The 21,548-nt window shown below is 38.7% G+C and overlaps 1 protein-coding gene across 8 annotated transcripts in view; it reads right to left on the bottom strand.

Annotated features, from left to right (window-relative positions):
* cerkl (CERK like autophagy regulator) overlaps positions 1-21,548 on the bottom strand; it is a 159,811-nt gene that overhangs the window by 122,400 nt on the left and 15,863 nt on the right. The window contains exon 1 of one of the 8 annotated variants that reach the window (XM_072579085.1): positions 3,663-3,733. The exons of the other annotated variants lie outside the window; for them this stretch is intronic. The gene's annotated coding sequence lies outside the window, so the exon portion shown is untranslated. Of the gene's footprint in view, positions 1-3,662; positions 3,734-21,548 lie in introns of those variants that run through there. 8 annotated transcript variants of the gene reach the window in all.

Raw genomic sequence — 21,548 nt, 5'->3', positions numbered from 1 at the left:
AATCTAACAGCTAAAGCAAGTTTTTTTGAGTTTTTTGTTTCTTTTTCGAGAAAGCGAGAGGACGTGTGCAAGTGTTTGCATTTGGCTTTGGGGTTCTTGAGATAAGTGATATTATGATACTGTATGTATGTTAACCAACGACTGCATCTTTATTAAATACATTTTGTATTGTTAATAAATCCATAATTGTCTTTTAATAGAACCTTTTAGTTAAAACCGGATATAGTGGTGATAGTTAATTGAACATCAAGGTAGGACAGCAAAACATACTTTTATTTCATGTCTTAACGTTGGGATTCATAAAGAGGGTATAAAAACTAGCATAAGGGCACTTTACCGGAATGCTCGTAGCATTCATAACAAGGTAGATGAGTTAATTACACAAATCATAGTGAATGAATATGATTTAGTAGCCATTGCAGAGGCATGTTTGCAGGATGGTCATGACTGGAAATTAAATACCCAGGTGTATCAGATTATTCAGAAGGACAGACAGAGGTGGTGTTGTTCTAATATTTAATGACAACATCAGGGTGGTGGTGCAAGATGATATGGATTTAACCTTAATCTCCACAGAACCTGTTTGGGTGGAAATTAGAAATTCTAAGAAGAAAATGTCACTGATAAGAGTAGTCAATAGGCCACCAAATAATATCAAATTTGGGATGGGCAATAAACAAATAACTAATGCCTGTTAAAAGATAAAATCCAATACTAAGGTCCTGTCCTTAAACAAGGGAGACTACAATAGGATGAGGGAGGAGTTGGCTAAAGTAGACTGGAAGCAAAGACTTTATGGTGGGAAGGTGCCGAACATCAGAGGATTTTCGAAGCAGTTTTTCAAAGTGCTCAGCAAAATTATATCCAGTAAAAAGGAAGGACTGCACGAAAAGGGGTAATCTGTCATCTGTCTAAGGAAATAAGGGAGGCTATCAAATTGAAAGAGAAGGCATACAAAGTCACCAAGATCAGCAGGTAACTAGAAGATTTGGAAAGCTTTAAAGGTCAACAGAAAGCCACAATAAGAGCTATAAAGAAAAGTAAGATAGAACATGAGAAAAAACTAGCTCAGAATATAAAGACATAGCAAAAGTATATATAAAACAAAAAAGACTGGCTAAAGTAAACATTGGTCTTTTAGAGGATGAGAAAGGGAATTTAGTAATGGGATATGAGGAAATGGCTGAGGCATTGAATAGGTATTGTGTGTTGGTCTTCAGGATGGAGGATACGAATAACATGCCAGTAATTGACAAAGAGACGAAGGTAAGTGAGGACCTGGAATCAATCATTATCATGAAAGAGATAGTGTTGGGAAAACTAATGGAGCTAAGTGTAGATAAGTCTCCTGGCCCTGATGGAATGCATCACAGGGTGCTAAAAGAGAAGGCGGGAGAAACAGCAAATGCACTTGCGGAAATTTTCCAAAATTCACTGGACTCTGGGGCAGTTCCAGCAGATTGGAAAACAGCAAATGTGACACCACTGTTTAATAAGGGAGGTAGACAAAAGATGGGGCATCATAGACCAATTAACTTAACTTCTATAGTGGGGAAAATGCTTGAGTTTATTATCAAGGAAGACATAACAAGACGTCGAGAAAGAAATTATCCTATTGGGCAGATGCAGCATGGGTTCATGCTTAACTAATCGTTTGGAATTCTATGAAGACATTACGAACACGGTAGACAATGGGGACCCAGTAGATGTGGTATATCTATATTTTCAAAAGGCATTCGATAGGGGCCGCACAAAAGACTGCTGCATAAGGTAAGGATTCAAGGCGTTATGGGCAATCTATTAGCATGGATAGAGGATTGGTTAACCAACAGGAAGGAAAGAATGGGAATAAATGAGTGCTGATCTGGTTGGCAAATCAGTGACTTGTGGTGTGCTTCAGGGGTCAATGTTGGGACTGCAATTATTCACAATTTACATAGATGATTTGGAATTGGGGATCACGTATAGTGTGTCAAAGTTTGCGGATAACACGAAAATGAGTGGTAGAGCAAAGTGTGCCAAGGACTGTGAAAATTTTCAAGGGAACATAGATAGTTCAAGTGAGTGGGCAAAGTTCTGGCAGATGGAGTACAATGTTAATAAATGTGAAATCACTCATTTCAGTAGGAATAACAGTAAAAAGGACTATCACTTCAATGGTAAGAAATTGCAGCACGCTGCTTGGCAGAGGGGCTTGGGTGTCCTTGTGCATGAATAATAGAAGATTGGACTGGAGGTGCAACAGGTAATGAAGGCGGCAAATGGAATTTTGTCCTTCGTTGCAAAAGGGATTGAGTTTAAAAGCAGAGAGATTATGTTGCAGCTTTATAGAGTGCTAGTGAGTTCACACCTGAATACTGTATGCAATTTTGGTCTCTTACTTGATAAAGGATATATTGGCACTAGAAGGGGTGCAGAAGAGGTTCACTAATTTGATTCTGGAGTTGGCATATAAAGGAGAGACTGGAATTATATTCATTAGAATTTAGAAGAATGAGGGGAGATCTTATAGAAACATATAAAATAATGAAGGGAATAAGTAAGATAGAAGTAAGAGGATGTTTCCACTGGCGGGTGAAACAAGGACAAGAGAGCATAGCCCCAGAATTAGGGGGAGCATATTTAGGACTGAATTGAAAGGAACTTCTTCACCCAGGAGGTTGTGAATCTATGGAATTCCCTGCCCTGGGAAGTGATTGAGGGTTCCTCAGTAAATGTTTTTAATGCTAAGATTGATAATTCCTTTACTGTTCTAAAAATTAAGGGGTATGGTGAGAGGATGGGTAAGTGGGGCCGAGGCCATGAAAAGATCAGACGCTATCTTATTGAATAGCAGAACAAGTTCGAAGGGCTATATATTATGTCTTAGTAAAATTAAAAATTGCCTTGAATACTTGTATTGTCTTTCTGATTTTGCAAGGAGTTCTTTTTTGTTCAATACTAATGTATAAACATTCTCCATATTAATTAAAAAGAGTGTTGGAATATTTGCCATAAGAATAAATACTTACATTTTAATAATGAATGAAGCCAAGTACAAGGCAAATTTGTACAAAAATGCATCTCATATCTGTTAGGACATTTATATAAAAGGAAGCAATGAAACTGAGTCAGCAAGATTCAAAAATGTATAAAAATATTTGCGGACAATGTTTAATCATGTTTATTTACAGACAGATTATCACCTACATTCCAACTTCATCTGCATTTTATTTAATGGATTAGTGACAGTAAGTAATCTAAAGTTCAGCTGCTATTTCAAAGATTTATTCTGGGTGTTTGCATCCTTAAATAGAGAGACATTAATGCTTCTAAGTAAGCTTTTTCATTAAAAGTTTTAATCTACGTTTAGTAAAATGCTTACACATTGTAATGAAATCATCGTTTCCTTCTGGTTCGGTTATGTTTTAGTTCCGTCGTCTATAGACTAAACCACCATATGACATTTATAAATTTATTTCTACACAAGTTACTTAACTAGTATCAGAATTAAAATGAAGATGAACAAAAGATTTTTCATTACACTAAATTAAGCTTCAGTACACAATCAGGCTCAATTTTTTCATTAACATAATCAATATGACAAGATGGGTTTGGACCAAATCTTAATTTCACTCACGGTAAGAGGTCTAAAGATTAAATAACAAAAAAAAGTGTCCAACCTTGTACAAAAAAGTTACTCCTTCCAGATGGGTACTAGCTTCATTGGAACACTAATTACATTCACTGTATGCATGGGCTAACCAGGACTTAATACCAAAAATTGGCAAAATACATTGCCAATGAGTCATAGTAACAATCACCATCCTAATCTTCAAACACAGTGGCTGCTACCACTTAATCATAAGTATTGTTATCATGCCAAAAAGACTGCTGACACAAAGATTTTGTTACAATTTTCAAAAAAGCAATTTACCATTGCATATATTGTTAATACTTTATTTTGTCAATAACCAGTACAGTTAAATAAATAAATTCAGGTTGAAAGAAAAACCAAAAAAACTCTGGTCACCACCATTTTTTATTTTAAATCATTGTTTAAAACAAATGTTAAAAATATACAGCTCGATACAGCAGCGTTTTTTTAAAAAGAAAACAAAACTGCAATATAGAACATAGAACAATACAGCACAGAACAGGCCCTTCGGCCCACGAAGTAGTGCCGAATATTTGTCCTAGCTTAAGCACCCATCCATGTACCTATCCAATTGCCGCTTAAAGGTCGCCAATGCTTCTGACTCTGCCATTCCTACAGGCAGCACATTCCATGCCCCCACCACTCTCTGGGTAAAGAACCTACCTCTAATATCCCCCCTATACCTTCCACCCTTCACCTTAAATTTATGTCCCCTTGTAACACTCTGTTGTACCCGGGGAAAAAGTTTCTGACTGTCTACTCTATTCCTCTGATCATCTTATAAACCTCTATCAAGTCACCCCTCATCCTTCGCCGTTCCAATGAGAAAAGGCCTAACACTCTCAACCTATCCTCGTACGACCTATTCTCCATTCCAGGCAACATCCTGGTAAATCTTCTCTGCACTCTCTCCAAAGCTTCCACATCTTTCCTAAAGTGAGGCGACCTGAACTGCACACAGTACTCCAACTGTGGCCTAACCAAGGTCCTGTACAGCTGCAACATCACTTCACGACTCTTGAATTCAATCCCTCTGCTAATGAACGCTAATACACCAATACACTATAGGCCTTCTTACAAGCTCTATCCACCTGAGTGGCAACTTTCCAAGATCTATGAACATAGACCCCAAGATCCCTCTGCTCCTCCACCTTACTAAGAACCCTACCATTAACCCTGTATTCCACATTCTTATTTGTCCTTCCAAAATGGACAACCTCACACTTGACAGGGTTGAACTCCATCTGCCACTCCTCAGCCCAGCTCTGCATCATATCAAAGTCTCTTTGCAGCGACAACAGCCCTCCTCACTATCCACAACTCCACCAATCTTCGTATCATCTGCAAATTTACTGACCCACCCTTCGACTCCCTCTTCCAAGTCATTAATAAAAATTACAAACAGCAGAGGACCCAGAACTGATCCCTGCGGAACTCCACTTGTAAGTGGGCTCCAGGCTGAATATTTACCATCTACCACCACTCTCTGACTTCGACCGGTTAGCCAGTTTTTTATCCAACTGGCTAAATATAGTTTAAAACAAATTGTTGCATCCATTGTAGAATATTTATATCATTTTTGACGGAGATAGAAATAGCATCTGCTGTCTTTGAAAACCGATGAGCAAGTTGCCTTTATGCAAATCCAACACCCTTATATATTATGCATACCTTCAAGTTCACTATTTCCATTGAAACATGCTTCGTAATCATTGCTGATTGCTTTTTACATGTAGATACATTACTTATGCATTAAAATGAAAGGACAATTAATAGAAATGTTGAAGTGGTTTGATTATTAGAAACCAAGTTATAAGAAAAATATCACATCCAGGGAATCATAGATAAAGCAGTGAGAAATTACAATGACATTTGCTGAAATCATTCTACCTGTAATTTTTCAGGCAGTGCAACATTAGGCTTCTCCAAAATAGCGCAGTTAACAAGAAGCAGATTTATCATAAAATCTATTAGACTAAATCATATAAATAAAATATATATTAGTATATCCGGCCACATAATACAATTTAATTGAAATTTATAGTACAATATAACATTTTACACAGTAACATTGTGACACCAAAATATAATGTACAATTATTTTAAATTTGTCTTGTGCATCTCCTACGGTATGGCTCATTTTAGCTAAAATCCTCAGACTCTATTTGGTTGTCTTTGTCATCATGACTTTTGGATGTTTCTCTTTTTTGTTTCCTTCTGTTTTCTAGTTCTCTTGTTTTTTTTTCTGCTTTGGGAGGGAAATGGCATGGTATTGGATGAAAAACTAAAGGGAACTTGAAGAGAGGAGCAGGCTCAATTTTCTGTTGGTGGAGCCTGGTAAAACATGATATTACCTTCCTAATAGTTTCCACATGTATAACATCCATTTCGCCTCACCTTCAGCCTATAAATGACTCCCCAGTCCTTCATTCTGCAGCACTTTGTCCATTGTAGCCAATGTCAATTCTCCTTTACTAAACGATTATAGTCTAGTCCCAATGCAATGATGCTTACCTTCTCCATCACAATTCAGTCTTTTATCTTGTTCAGTTCCTCTTGTCATCATCAATGCTCTTCCACTACCTCTATGGGTTGAACTGCCTTTTGGCACATAAGTAGGAAAACAGCCGGTCACGGTTCAGAACACTGATCACTTAAGGAGATGGACATGTAGTTCTATTGCAGAATGCTAAATCAATGTCATGTGCCAGAAACTTAAGCAGCAAACATTTGCCATGCATGAAAGTCTAAGGGGACTAGTCCTTAGTGAAGCCAAGGAGGACTAAGTGAGGCAGGGGATACCACTGCACTATTCAAAGAGCTCATTTAGTTCTAGTCCAAGGATTTAGCCACAGTCAGTCCTGCAAATCACATGCAACCAGTCTCACGATCACAGGTGGATTGTTCAAATCATAAAACCAAAGTAGTAAAAATAGGCCATTCAGCCAGGCCACTTTGCTCTAGCATTCAATTAGATCATTATTGATCTGATAAGCCTCACATCAACTTTCCTTAGTGACTCCCTTAATGATTAAAAAGTTGTCTATCTCAGCACTGAAATTCTTAACGGCCCAGTCTCTATAAGCCTGTGGTAAAGAATTCCAGATTCCCCACCTCTAAAGAAATTCCTCCTCACCTCAACTTCAATGGGTGACCCTTTGTTCTGAGATTATCCTTCTGGTCCCAAGCTCTACACCAACCCTGTGAGGCCCTCTTAGAATTTTACATATTCTGGTAAGAAAACTTCCCATTCTTTTAGATTTCAATGAGTACAAGTCCAACCTACTCAACATTAAAATAAGAAAATCCCTCCATACCCAGAAACAGCTGAGTGAAACTTCTCTAGACTCCCTTCAAATCCAGTAAATCATTCCTTAGAAAAGGAGATCAAAACTGTTCACAGCACTCAAACTAGTGACTTGAATAACTTTTAAAACTCGAATCACTTTGAAATAAAGGCCAGCATTCCATTTCCCTTCCCTATTATCTGCTGAACTTACATGTTAACTTTTGTGATTTATGCACAAGGACCCCCAAAACTCTGTGTGCTATACTTTTTGGTGTCTTTCCCCATTTAGAGAATATTCAGCTATTTTTTTCTGCCAAATAATCCCACATTTTCCCATATGATATTCCATCTTCCAAATTTTTGACTACTCTCAAGCAGTCTACATCTCTCTGTAGACCGTTTGTGCCATCCTCACCACTTGCCTTCCCACCTATTTTTCTGTCTTCCACAAACTTGGCAATACTACATTCACTTCCCTCATCCAACTCATGACCATATATTATACATAATTGTGGCCCCAGCAATAATTCCTGTGGCACTCACTCAACTAGTTACAGGCTGCCATCCTAACTTATCCCAACTCTGTCTTATTAGCTAGCCAATGTTCTAGCCATGTGACAATATTACTGCCAAATTCCGGTGCTCTTACCTAGTAGCTTAACGTATGCTACCTCATTAAATATCTTCTGAAAATCTAAAGACATTACATCCACTGTTTTCACTTTATCTTCATTGCTTGTTAACTCCTCAAAGAATTCTAATATCCTTGTCAGGTATGATTTTCCCCTTCGTGAAGCAATATTTGATCATATTGTGTATCTCTAATTATTCTACTAATAGAACTTTTACAAAAAATTATAACATTTTTCCAATAACAGACATTAAGATAAATGGTCCATAATTACCTTTTTGTTTGTCTCCTTCCCTTTTTGAATAAAGGTGATACAACAAACAGTTTTCCAATCTTCAGGGACATCAGAGAATCTTTAGATTCTGGGAAAGATTATTATCAGTGTATCCACTATCACTATAGCTACTTTTTTTATAAAAAATCCTGATGCATCCCATCAGGTCCAGAGACTTGTTGGTCTTAGCTTCAATGGTTTCCCGGATACCTTTCCGTGACTGATAGTTATTGCAATTATTTCCTTTCCTCCTTTTGCCCTTTGATTATTCAGATTTTCTATCATGAAGACTGATACAAAGTAAATTAGTCAATTCCTGTCATTTTATGGTTCAGCATAATTACTTCCCCAAACTCTATCTTGAAGAGACCCATGTTCTCTTTGGCCTTTCTTTTCCTTTGTATATGTCTTAAGAAAAAACGTTCTTCCTGTACATTTTGATGTTACTTAGAGGTTTATCCTCAAAGTTTCCCTCTTTATTATCTTTTGGTCAGCTTTTGTTAAGATTTTTAAAAAAACTTGTCTAATCCTCTGGCTTAACACTAGTCTTTGCCACATCGTACACTTTTTCCTTTCAATTTGCAGCTATCCTTACTTCCCTTGGTTAACTACGGTTAGTTTATGCCATTCCTAGCATTGAGCCTTCCTACTGGGATATACTTTTCTCGTGAGCCATGGTCTATATTCTTAAAATGTCTGCCATTGTTCCTCTACGATCTTTGCTGCAAAATTCCCTTCCCAGTTCACTCCAACTAACTCTGCCCTCATTCTTTTGTAATTTCCCCATAGTTAAGTTTAACACAGTTGCTTCCGACCCAGAGTTTCTCTCTCAAACTGAATGCTAAATTGTACCAAGTCAGCATGTTGTGGCGGTATCAGTCCAGGGGGTTGTCCACTCTTTCCCTGTAATGAAACAAAGGGAAGTATTGCATCTGATGAAAGCAAATCAAAGAGCAGTTAGTGGTGATCCTGGGAAAGCGTAGGAGATGAGATGAGCCAGTTAATAAACAGGATGCATTAAGTGCAGGAATGGTCAGTAGTTTAGGAAGATAAGAATGGGAAGGCTGTTGAATGGAGAAGATGCTGGAAAAATGAGACTTGCAGTCCATGAGTCTTTGTGAGAGAAATGTTCAATGACAGAGTTAAAGTAAGCTCTAGTCCTGTAAGCACGAGGTAGAGAAAATGGCATGTAGCATTGCTGACCTTCTCCCTATACTTTTTATTTCATTTGTTCACAGGATAAGGGTGTCGCTAGCTAGGCCAACATTTATTGCCCATCCCTAATTGCCAAAGGCAATTAAGAATCAACCACACTGCTGTTGGTCTGGAGTCAGTCATAGGCCAGATCAGGTAAGGGTGGGAGTTTTGTTCCTTAATTGGACATGAGTGAAGCAGATGAGTTTTCTGACAATCAACAATGGATTCATGGTCACTATGTGAATTCAAGCACATTGTTCTGACCCAGGCCACTAACTTAATCCAGATTCGCTAACTCTGGTGGCCTTCTTTGCTGGTCAGGAGAAATCTCTACCCTCTTTTCCACCACAACATCCACCAGAAACACTAGGTCCCTGTCAGTAAACTGATGAGTTAACTTACCTTTCTGGGCCATTTCCTCAGTGACAGCAGTGGAACATCAGTGTTAAGGGTACTTTCTTGTTGTAGCACCTTAAGTGTTCTGGAGCTGAATTTTAAATATGTTGCCAGCACATGAATATCACAAAGTCCCAGGAACAGTGAGCACTTCCAATCTCCTTCCACAAGACAGGCCAAAGGCCAGTTGCATAAGTAATGAAATTAAGAGTGGAAGGTTGCATGAGAAAAGTTAACATTGTCTGTAGTTTGCCATGGCCTATGAATTATCCTTGGATCTCACTCGAGAAAACACTTCTCCAAAAATAACAGGAAAATTCAGCCCAAAGAAACAATTCAGTCAAGATGTGTCAGCACTTGTTTGCTGATCCATAACCGAAACCCTCACCTTCAAAAGAACCAATTTTTTTTAGTGCTTTGAATGATACCTGTGGTAGCACAGCTGCCTCTCTGCACCAGGGACCAGAGTTTGATTCCAGCCTAGGGTGAATGTCTGTGTGGAGTTTGCACATTCTCCCTATGTCTGCATGGGTTTCCTCCGGGTGCTCCAGTTTCCTCCCATAATCCAAAAATTGTGGGAGTTAGGTGAATTGGCCATGCTAAATTGCTCATGCTAAATTGCCCATAGTGTTAGGTACATTAGTCAGGGGTAAATGTAGGGGAATGGATGTGGGTGGGTTACTCTTTGGAGGGCTGAATGGCCTGTTTACGTACTGTAGGGAATCTAATTTTAAATAAAATCTTGCAATCCAACCACAAGGTATGCAGAGGTGAGGAGCACATTCCTGTGCTTGGTTTAGAAACGTAAGAAATATCTAAGAGTAGAAGTGGTCATACAATATGTTGAGCTCGCTCCTTTAAGAAGATCACAACTGATCTGATCTTTGCTTCAATTCCATTTCCTCCCTGGTCCCTAGAAGCCTACACACCCCTTTGGTTCAAGAAATAATTTCTCAGCTTTGAAGCTATTCAATAACTCAGCTCAGGAGAAAGTGAGGTCTGCATACGCTGGAGATCAGAATCTAGAGTGTGTTGCTGGAAAAGCACAGCAGGTCAGGCAGTATTTGATGAGCAGGAGAATCAATGTTTCAAGGCCGGAGCCCTAATGAACATTGATTCTCCTGCTCTTTGGATGCTGCCTGACCTGCTGTGCTTTTCCAGCAACAGACTCTCGACAATCACTCAGCTCAGCCCAGACCCCACAGCTCTCTGGAGTAGAGAATTCCAAAGGTTTTAACTCCTGCATCACACTATTAAATGGTAGATCCCTATACAATAACTATGTGCCCCAATTCTAAATCCCCAAACAAGGTGAAATGCCCTCACAATGTCCACTTTGTCAAGCCCCCAGAATCTCATGTTTCAATAAAATCATCTCTCTAAATTCCAATGAGTATAGGTCCAACATCCTTCAACTTTCTTCATTAAAGACAATTCATTCATTCTTAGAGTCAATCTCTGGATAGCTTTCTCTGAACTGCCATCAATGCAAGCAAACTTTTGTTAAATAATGAGACCAAAATTACATGCAGTATCCCAATTAGGGCTTTATCAATGCCATGTATGTACACTTGTAACATTATATCTCTACTTGTATACTCATTCCCTTGCAATAAAAGTTAACATTCTATTTGCGTTCCTAATTCACCTCTTGTGCCTGTAAATTAATCTTTATGTTTCATGCTTGAAGTTACCCAGATCTTGGCTTTATTTTGGCACGGTTCAAATCTCGAGGGCATAGGTTTAGAGTCAGAGGGGAAACATTTAAAAGGGACCTAAGGGGCAACTTTCTCATGCAAAGGGTGGTGCATGTATGGAATGAGCTCCCAGAGGAAGTGGTGGAGGTTGGCACAATTACAACACTTAAAAGGCATCTGGATGATTATATAAATAGCAAGGGCTTAGGTGGGATACAGGCCAAGTGCTGGCAAATGGTTAGATTAGGTTATTTGGTCGGCATGGTCAAGTTGGACCGTAGGGTCTTTTCCAACTCTAAGTCTCTATCTCTTCCCATTAAAGCAATATTTCCCTTGAATATTCTTGTTCGTAACGTGGATAAACTCACATTTCCAAACGTGTGATTTGACAAACTTTTGACCATTCCTTAGTCTTTTTGTTCTTCTCATAACTTGCTTTTCCAGCTAGCTTTGTATCATGAGCAAATTTGGATACATTTAGTCCTTTCATCATAGTCATTAATACAGACTTTAAAGAGTTGAGGTATTTTAATAATCCCTGTTGCACACTACAATTTAACAGTTTGCCACCTTGGGAATGATTGATTTATACTGCCTCTTTTTCCAGCTTTTTAACCAATCCTCTAACTATGCTATCAGTCATACATGAGCTCTTAAACTGTGCAGTAGCTTTTTACATGGCACCTTAATGAAATGCCTTGAATAAATCCACTACATTTACTTGATCGCCTTTCTCCAATTACTTTGTTACATCCTTAATGATGGTCTGCTTGATTGGATTATGATTTTTGTTCTGCTACTACTTCCTTAATAACGGATTCCAGCATTTTTCTCAATGACGGATATTAGGCTAACTGGTCTATGATCTTCTGTCTTCTTCCTTCGTCCAATAGAGATGTTACTTTTGCAATTTACTGATCTACTGGCACCTTTTCAGAATTTAGGGAACTTTGGAAGATTGTAATCAATGCATCCACTACTGCTGAAGCTACTTCTTTTAAGACCCTTTCCAGCAACTATCAGGTCCAATGGACTTGATGGCCTTTACCCCATTAGATATAAACTACTGCAAAAACTAATGATGATTGTTTTTAAGTTCCTCGCCCCTTTTTTGCTCCTTGATTTTCTATGATTATTGAAATGCTTGTATGTCTTTCACCATGAAACTGAAAAAATATTTGTTCAAAGTTTCTGCTATTTTCTTTCCATTATTAATATCGTCCAAGGGACCAAAGTTTACTTGAACTAGTCTCTTCTTTGTTATGCACATGCAGAAGCTGTGTGTTTGTTATAGAGTGTTAGAGATGCAAAGTATGGAAACAGACCCTTCGGTCCAACCTGTCCACGCCGACCAGACACACAAACATATGGACGTACATGGAATAGTGTAGGTTAGATGGGCTTCAGATTGGTATGTCTGGTCAGCGCAACATCGAGGGCCGAAGGACCTGTACTGCGCTGTAATGTTCTATGCAATAAATCCCAATCCAATCTAGTCCCACCTGCCAGCACCCGGCCCATATCCCTCCAAACCCTTCCTATTCATATACCCATCCAAATGCCTCTTAAATGTTGCAATTGTACCACCTCCACCACATCCTCTGGCAGCTCATTCCATACACGTACCACCCTCTGTGTGAAAAAGGTGCCCCTTAGGTCTCTTTTATATTTTTCCCCTCTCACCCTAAAACTATGCCTTCTAGTTCTGGACTCCCCAACCCCAGGGAAAAGACTTTGTCTATTTATCCTATCCATGCCCTCATGATTATATAAACCTCTATAAGGTCACCCCTCAGCCTCCGACACTCCAGGGAAAACAGCCTCAGCCTGTTCAGCCTCTCCCTATAGCTCAAATCCTCCAACCCTGGCAACATCCTTGTAAATCTTTTTTGAATCCTTTCAAGTTTCACAACATCTTTCCAATAGGAAGGAGACCAGAATTGAACGCAATATTCCAACATTGGCCGAACCAATGTCCTGTACAGCCGCTCTTGTTGGCACCCCTCCCCCGTGAGAACATTCTGCCCCATCTCAGAGATCCTTGATCCTGTTACTAGGGAAGCAACAAACCATTCTGCTTTTTCTCTGCTGGCCACAGAAACTCTGTCTGTACCTTGGACTAGAGAATCCCCTAACACAATTGATCTCTTGGGACGAGAGGTACCCCTCGTTGCATTGGAGCCAGTCTCAATACCAGAAACTTGGCTGTTCGTGCTACGTTCCCCTGAGAATCCATCACCCCCGATATTTTCCAAAACAGCATACTTGTTTGAAATGGGTATATCCACAAAAGACTCTTGCACTAGCTGCCTACCTCTCTTACCTTTCCTGGAGTTAATTCATCTATGTGACTGTATCGGAGACTTTCCCTCCTTCCTATAACTACCATCCGTCACATACTGTTGTTGTTGCAAATTCCTCATTGCTTCTAACTGTCTCTCTAACCGATCCATTTGATCTGATAAGATTTGCAGCCAACAGCATTAATGGCAGATATAATCCGCAGTAAACCTTAAACTCTCTTTAAACTCCCACATCTGACAAGAAGTGCATATCACTCAATCAAAGGCCATTTTTGCTCCTTCGCAATCTACAGACCCAGAAAATAACACCGTCTTATTCCTCTACAAACACTGCCCCAGGTTAAATTAATAGTTATGGCTTATATTTTAAGTTTAATCAAGAGACATATCTCAAAAAACATATAATCAAGAAAGAACTCACTACTGCAGATTCTTTGGAGTTTTTCAGCTTCCTTGTTAGCTTACTCTTAAAAATCAATTTTCCACCTTTAAGTCATCCTTTGCTGAGTTTGAAAATTTCCCCAATCATTTGGTTGGTGGCTCAGAGCCCTGCTGCCTCACAGAGCCAGGGGCCCAGGTTTAATTTCATCCTCGGGTGACTATGTGGAGTTTGCCTGTGTGTGTGGGTTTCCTCCGGGTGCTCCAGTTTTCTCCCACAGTCAAAAGATGTTCAGGTTAGGTGGACTGACCATTTGAAAAAGCCCACAGTGTCCAGGGATGTGGAGGCCAGTGGGTTAGCCATGAGAAATGCAGGGATGGTCTTCAGAGCATTGGTGTGGACTTGATGGGCCAAGTGGCCTGCTTCCACACTGTAGAGATTCTATGAAAAACTATTCACAATATTGGATGCTTTTTAAAAATGTAATACCATCTTTACAGAGCAGAGGGCAGTATTTCACACTGACACAAAGGGCAGTTGATAACAGACAATAGGTGCAGGAGTAGGCCATTTTGCCCTTCGAGCCTGCACCACCATTCAATATGATCATGGCTGATCATATTGATCCTTGGTCAAGTGAATAGCAACAATCAGGTGGATTGTAAATAGTATGAGACCTATCACACAGGAAATTCAATAAAGTGAACCAAAATTGGATCTGTTTTGTCAGTTCATTCTTCAACAAGCTATAAAAGCAAGGGCAAGTCATCAAAACTGCTAACGTTACCCTGTTACCACACACCTATGCTGCTGCAAGACCTGAACTGGACATCAGCAACACAAGAGTGTGCTGGAGAAATTCTCATCAGTTTTGCCTTTGCCACATCTACAGCAACAAACACTAGCATCATGGATGAAGCTAGTTCCACAATTATTCAAGAAAAGCTCCAAAACAAAATCAATACTGATGGACTGGACAGATATCTGCAAAAAACGTCTCACCATCGGGTTCTATTTCCGAACGATGAGTGGATTGGAGAGATTTTTGTTTTATCTTAGAGGAAAGCCTGCTAAGGTCAAGCCACTCAGTTCAGTTCTCCATTTTTGAAAAGAAAATCCTCTGCTGAGTTTGTGCTGAAATCTATTTTTTTGTTTTTAAAGACCAATTCAACAAATATTAGAATTAGTATTAGATATTGTTGTCACATGTACTCAAGTACAAGAATACAACAGTACAGGTCATTCTGCTATAATGCGTATTTCATTAACACGAATTGACTATCACACAATTGATGAATATTTCTAAAGTGCAAGGTTGTAAACATATATTGGTTATAACGCGATTCCCATTAGTTTAAATGGTGCTGCTGTTACACGATTTTCTTATAATGCAGGATTGCACAAGAACGAAACTACCATGTTATAACAGAACTGACTGTACAGACTACATTCTCCAGCGCCATCTTAGGTAGAAAGTTACCAAGGTACAAAATCTTAGATATAAAGTAGAAAAATAAAGAAATAAAGATATCTCAGAAATGTATTCCCTGAGCATGCTGTTTCTCAAAACTTCAGAGACAACAATGTACAACTCGTGGTTTGACCATAGGTGCCAGAATGTAGAGCAACAGACTCTGGAACGTTCTGTGTTTTATGATCCTGCCTTCAAGAAGAGCTCACTGATCACAGTGATAGAATGCGATCAAATGAGTTTGTATGCAGAGGAATAACCATGCATATGTCTATATTACTTGCTGGATATGTTACTCCATTGAATAAATTTTGTTTGGATGAAGAAAAAAGGTGGTTATTCCAAAAGTTCTTCAATAGATTTTTGACTAAAAGCTAAAATTGATACACACTTTCTCATCTTGTTAACAGAGAGAAAGAAAATATTTTATTTTGTATCCTATGAAATAGTGTGATTACAGCAATATTTTATTCCTCCAGCCTCACTAACAATAGTGGGGTATAGTAGCTGGGTACCAAACAAGGACATAATTTATTTATAAACGCAGTATTAATAAATAGAAAAGGATAAAAAGGAAGGAAATCAGGCTTTCTGCACATCATTTTATCAAAATGGCTTTGACAGTTTCTGAATACTTTTGTACAGGTGAAAGATTCATCCCTCAATGATTTGTAAAAGGGAACATTTTCAGTCTAATCCATGACCCAGTGGAGAATGGGAGTTCCCTCGTAGTGTTAGTGCCTGTACCTTATGGTTCAACCAGATTCTGCATTAACTACAGAAAGGTCACTGCAGTAACACCGTGGGCGGCACGGTGGCACAGTGGTTAGCACTGCTGCCTCACAGCGCCGGAGATCCGGGTTCAATTCCCGCCTCAGGCGATTGACTGTGTGGAGTTTGCACGTTCTCCCCGTGTCTGCGTGGGTTTCCTCCGGGTGCTCCGGTTTCCTCCCATGGTCCAAAAAATGTGCAGGTCAGGTGAATTGGCCATGCTAAATTGCCCGTAGTGTTAGGTAAGGGGTAGATGTAGATGTAGGGGTATGGGTGGGTTACGCTTCGGCGGGGCGGTGTGGACTTGTTGGGCCGAAGGGCCTGTTTCCACACTGTAAGTAATCTAATCTAATCTAATTTAATCTAAACAAAGTTAACTGTTATCTTAGAAGACAAGCAATATCAGATTTCTTGCCAAAATAGATCTGTTAACGGTATACTGAGACATTCCTTCAACACCCACATCTAAAGAGAGATCAGTCTTTCGTCTCAAACAGTCTTTTTCAATGCTGAAAAATGTCATTCTTGCTTTAAAGAAATCCTCCAGCAACTTCCCAAACACTGATGAGCCAAATAATAACTATTCCTAATTGGATGGCTTACCTTGTTGATTAATCTATATACAGTTACACTTGAGAACAACATCTTCTTGGGACAGCTGGAAGCTTTGCTTAGAAAAGTGTAAAAATCAATGGATTCCGTGGTAAATCTGACAAAATATGAACTTGCAAAGGAGTGAATAACCCACCCAGGATATACAGTAGGACAAACGCAAGTGCTGCCAAGAACAAAAAATTGTACAAACATTACAGAAGTTCCCTGCCATTTTAAAAGTTAAATGACAAATAATGAATTTTTGGGAAAGTGTCGTTTCAATCACAGGTTTGTGACAAATTTTATCACTATAGTTGTTCCACTGTTGGATTTGCTTCAAAAGAATGGCGAAGTGTTTAAGTTGGGTATTTATTGAGAAATTGAAAATTATTTTGAATGAATAACCAGTGTTCATTGTACCAAATTTCACTAAGCTTTTCAAGGTAGCAATTGACATTAATGATTTGCGAGTGGGTGAAGTTCTATTTTAGAAACTGGTTTTGGCATAGTGAAGCTAGTCGGATACTTCTCTGAAAAGCACAACAGACATCAAAAGAGATACACTATGATGGGATAAGAAAGAATGAGATCGCTACAGCTCTTAAACATTTTTGAAGCATGTCTCTTTGTGTCAATGGGAGAAATAAATTATGTACTGATCATAGCTCCACAGCCTTTGTGGAAAAAACATTAAAACCAACAACATCTCAGACTATTTCAATACCATTTACAAATACAAACTTCAACTGAAGACTGCTCATATTGAGGGAAAAAAAGCATTCTCCCTAATATTTAGACAATTCAAACAAGATTACTCTAAAAGTATGAGGAAGGGATCAGAAATGACTGTGTAAGTCAAATGCAAGAGCAAATGAAAATGTATATAAATACATCTCAATATTTATTTTAAAAAATCGTTCTAGCCACATTGGGTAGCTTCATCACCAACTGTGTTTGTTAACAATTATTGAATATCTTCTGAATAGGTTTTGTTTAAATAATAAATGATAATTGCATTTATTAAGAAATCTTGAGGATAGATCTTGTTTTAAAATCTAATAAAACAGAAGGTATTTAATTGACCATTTTGGTAACTTGTACAAGAATTCTTACCTTTGTGTTGTCATTTGTTAAGTACTGGGACTAGATCCATACTGCACACCTCTAGCCTTGATCATAACATCATATTGTGTACGGGAAGAATCATGAGCTGCAGCAGCTTGAGTTCTGGGTTACAGAGGTTGACCGGCAGTTGGTATCACTACAGTGCATCCATGAGGCTCAGAGCTTTGTGAATAGCATGTTCATGGATGTGTTTACCCTCCAGCTTAAGAAAATACAGGAGGAGTGGAAATTGATAACCACTAGGTACTGAAGAAGAAAGAGGCAAGTCATGGAACAGTCCTGAGTTCATGTTACTCTCCAACATTATTCAGGTCTAAATACTGATGCAAATGATGGTTCAAATGTGAAGTAGCACCAAAGTCGAGACGACGGCAACAGCACTGCCCAGCTGTACAAAGAAACACAAAGATGACAGGAAAAGCAATACTTATAGGAGATACTGCAATGATAGATGCGAATCCAGAAAAGTATGTTTCCTCAATAGTGCTAGTGTCAAGAATGCCATAGAAACTTCAGAGTACCATGAGAGGAGAGGGTGGACAGCAAGCTATTGTGGCCGCCGCTGACAACAATGACAACGACGACGACAACAACAATAACAATGGTATAGAAAAGGAATTAGGAAACTAGATTAACAAACTGGCAAGCAGAAGAACTGGCAAGTAGAAACCTCCAGATTCCCAAACTGCGAAGAACTAAGTACAGAAATAGAAGAATAAAGCACTTTTACATACATATTGTAGCCTGCAGCCATGGATAATGAAGGTAGAAATTCCACATTCGTTCCATTATCTGAATACAAGAATTTTTAACCACTTTTACAACCGGCCATTGGCTTATGATGAAAGGATTGCTGATACTCAGCAGGTCTGTTCATAAATGCACGTACTGTGTGATGGAGGTTTGGGGGGTGGGGGGTGCTGAGGGTTGATCACGTGTGAGCATTTCCAAACCAGTGGTATCACACAGGACATGGATAACATATGTATAAGAACATCACTACCTTGCAAGATCCTCCCTAAAACCCCAACAGCCTAATACAGAACTACATCACCATTGCTCCATCATCATTCAATCAAAACATTGGAAATCTCTTTTTAAAAGCATAGCTGGTGCACCCATTGTAAACAAAATAAGTTAAACTAGAAGTAGACCTTTTCACCCATTAAACACACCACATCATTCAACATCATGGATGATCCTCTATCTCAGTGCCATACTCTGCTCTCTCCCCATGCCCCACCTTTGCATTCTAGAAATCTACCAATTTCTTTCTTAAACATATTCAATGACCACCTCTACACTTTTATGATGGAGGATTCAACAGGTTCACCACTCTGACTGAAAATATATTTTATCACCTCCGCTCAAATTCATCCACCACGTATCCTGAGCCTATGACCCCTTGTTCTGGACCCCTTTGGCCAAGGGAACTATTATTCCTACATCCAGTCTGTCGAGCCCGGACAGAAATATATACATTTGAATGAGAACTAGTCTCGTTCTTCTTAAGTGCAGTGAATACAGGCCCAGTGAACCCAAACTTCTCCTGACAGGACAAACCTGCCATGCTAGGAATCAGTCTAGTGCACTTACATTATGGCAAATATATCTTTTCTTGGTTAAGGAGACTAAAAAGCAGCACACAACAGTCCAGTTGTGCTCTCACCAAAGCCCTGTACAGCAACAGGTTGATTTCCTTGCTCCTATACTCAAATCCTCTTGCAATAAACATATGATTTGCCTTCCTAAATGTTTTATACATCTGCATACTTGCTTTCAATGATCAATGTATAAGGAGACAGGGGATCCTTCATATGTCAACGTTTCCAATCTATCACTGAACAAATAATACTCTGCCACTACCAAAGTAGCCAAATTTTACATTTATCCACATTACATTGCATCTGCCATGCATTTTCCCACTCCCTTCACTTGTCCAAATCATCCTGAAGCCTCTCCAAGTTCTCCTCGCCACTTTCATTTCCATGTGGTTTTGTAATGTCAGCAAGTTCATAAATATTACCTTTGATTCTCTCATTCCAATCATTCATATCTATTGTGAATAGCTTAAGACCAAGCACAGATCCCGGAGGTATCTCACTTGTTACGATCTTCCACTCTGAAATTAACATTTTTATTCCTACGCGATTTCCTGTCTAACCAATTCTGCCATCCATGCTAGTATATTACAATCAATCTCAACATGCTTCAACTTTACACAATAATCTCTTATATGGGACTTTAATCAAGCTTTCTGAAAATCAAAAGTACGTTACATCCACTGTTCTTCTTCATCTATTCTATTAGTTATGCTCTCAAAAAATTCTAGTTTTATTAAAGTCAATTTCCCTTTCATAAATCCCAGTTGACTTTATATGACCCCCATTGGTACTTTAAGTGTTGTATTATCACATCCTTAATAATATTCTGGCATCATACATGAACAGTAGAGGTGGACTTACCACCATCTTCTCAAAGGCAATTGTGATAGGCAATAAATGCTAGCTCCACCAGCATCATTCACATTCCTTGAACAAATAAAAATAGTCACACCTTCTATAGAGTCATAGAGATGCACAGCACAGACACCTTCTAAATGTTGTAACTGCACCAGCCTCTTCCTCGGGCTTATTCTATATCTGTTAAATTTCTGTGAGTCATTGCTTTATCACCAATAACAAACACAACCTGTTTTCTTCTGTGTGTTCCAAAATTTTTCAGATAAATGTTTAAAATCACATAGCACTGAATGGCACTGAAAGATTAGCTGTAAAATCAAAGAAGGTAACAAATTTCCAAATGCATGGAGCTTTATTTCAAATCACGTAATACTTTGAATTAAAGGGAAGGGAATATTTGTTGTTTCAACACTTGTGTTATAAGGACCATTCCTCTTTAATACCTTGATTTGTACCTGCATATGTCTTCACCCAAATTGGAAAGTAGTTAATGAGGTGGAAGTGAAAATATCTGTTCCTACTGACAATGATAATGAACCTTTTGAGGGTTGACTAAAATGTTTCAGTTTCACTGATTTGATAGTAATGAGATGTGTCTGTATATTTGTGCTACGTACAATTGTAATCTTTATCAAACAGACATTCAGCTTTGCCTGCTTTTACAACCACATTTACTCCTCTGTTCCTGCAATTTCTTTTGAAGTTAATAGCATTTTGTGGTCTTTTTCATATCATTTTCAGAATTATTCAATGAACAATATATAAAAATTGATAGAAATAATCCAGATCAGTTACAAGGATAATTGTGCAATTACTAAAAAATGGCAGTCATGAAATATGAAGGTACTTTTGGGGAATCCCATTATTTCAATATAGGTTCCCAACATATACCTTTCATAGAAACAGCAAAAGACAGATTCCAGTTGTCTGCTTCTACTAATCCTTAACACAAATACTAGTCTTTGTCCCATTTTTATTTTGTAGACAAAATCAATTACTTTAGCAAATACCAAATCAGTGATTGATGCTACACATTCTTCTACTGAAGAAGCTAAAAGGCTGTGCACTTCAGGATTCCAGGTATTAATGCACAAGGGTATGAGCACAGAGATGTGACAACTCTAAAAGAAGCTTGCCAGAGGGAAAAGTTGCATCCTCGCTACATTGCATTAGGCACAGATGAAGACCTCGAGGGCGCAGCCTACATTAAAAGAATGATTCCTGCACAAGAGGATCTTTTAATTGCAGTGGGTAGCCTGCCAGAGATCTTGCACACAATAGCAGTTACCATGAGCTTAATATTCAGGAAGCGAGTCCCCTTC

The sequence above is a fragment of the Chiloscyllium punctatum genome, chromosome 10, assembly GCF_047496795.1.
Source record: "Chiloscyllium punctatum isolate Juve2018m chromosome 10, sChiPun1.3, whole genome shotgun sequence".
Classification (NCBI taxonomy): domain Eukaryota; kingdom Metazoa; phylum Chordata; class Chondrichthyes; order Orectolobiformes; family Hemiscylliidae; genus Chiloscyllium; species Chiloscyllium punctatum.
Note: the sequence above shows the minus strand (reverse complement) of the source record. Positions and strands in the feature narration are given on the sequence as shown.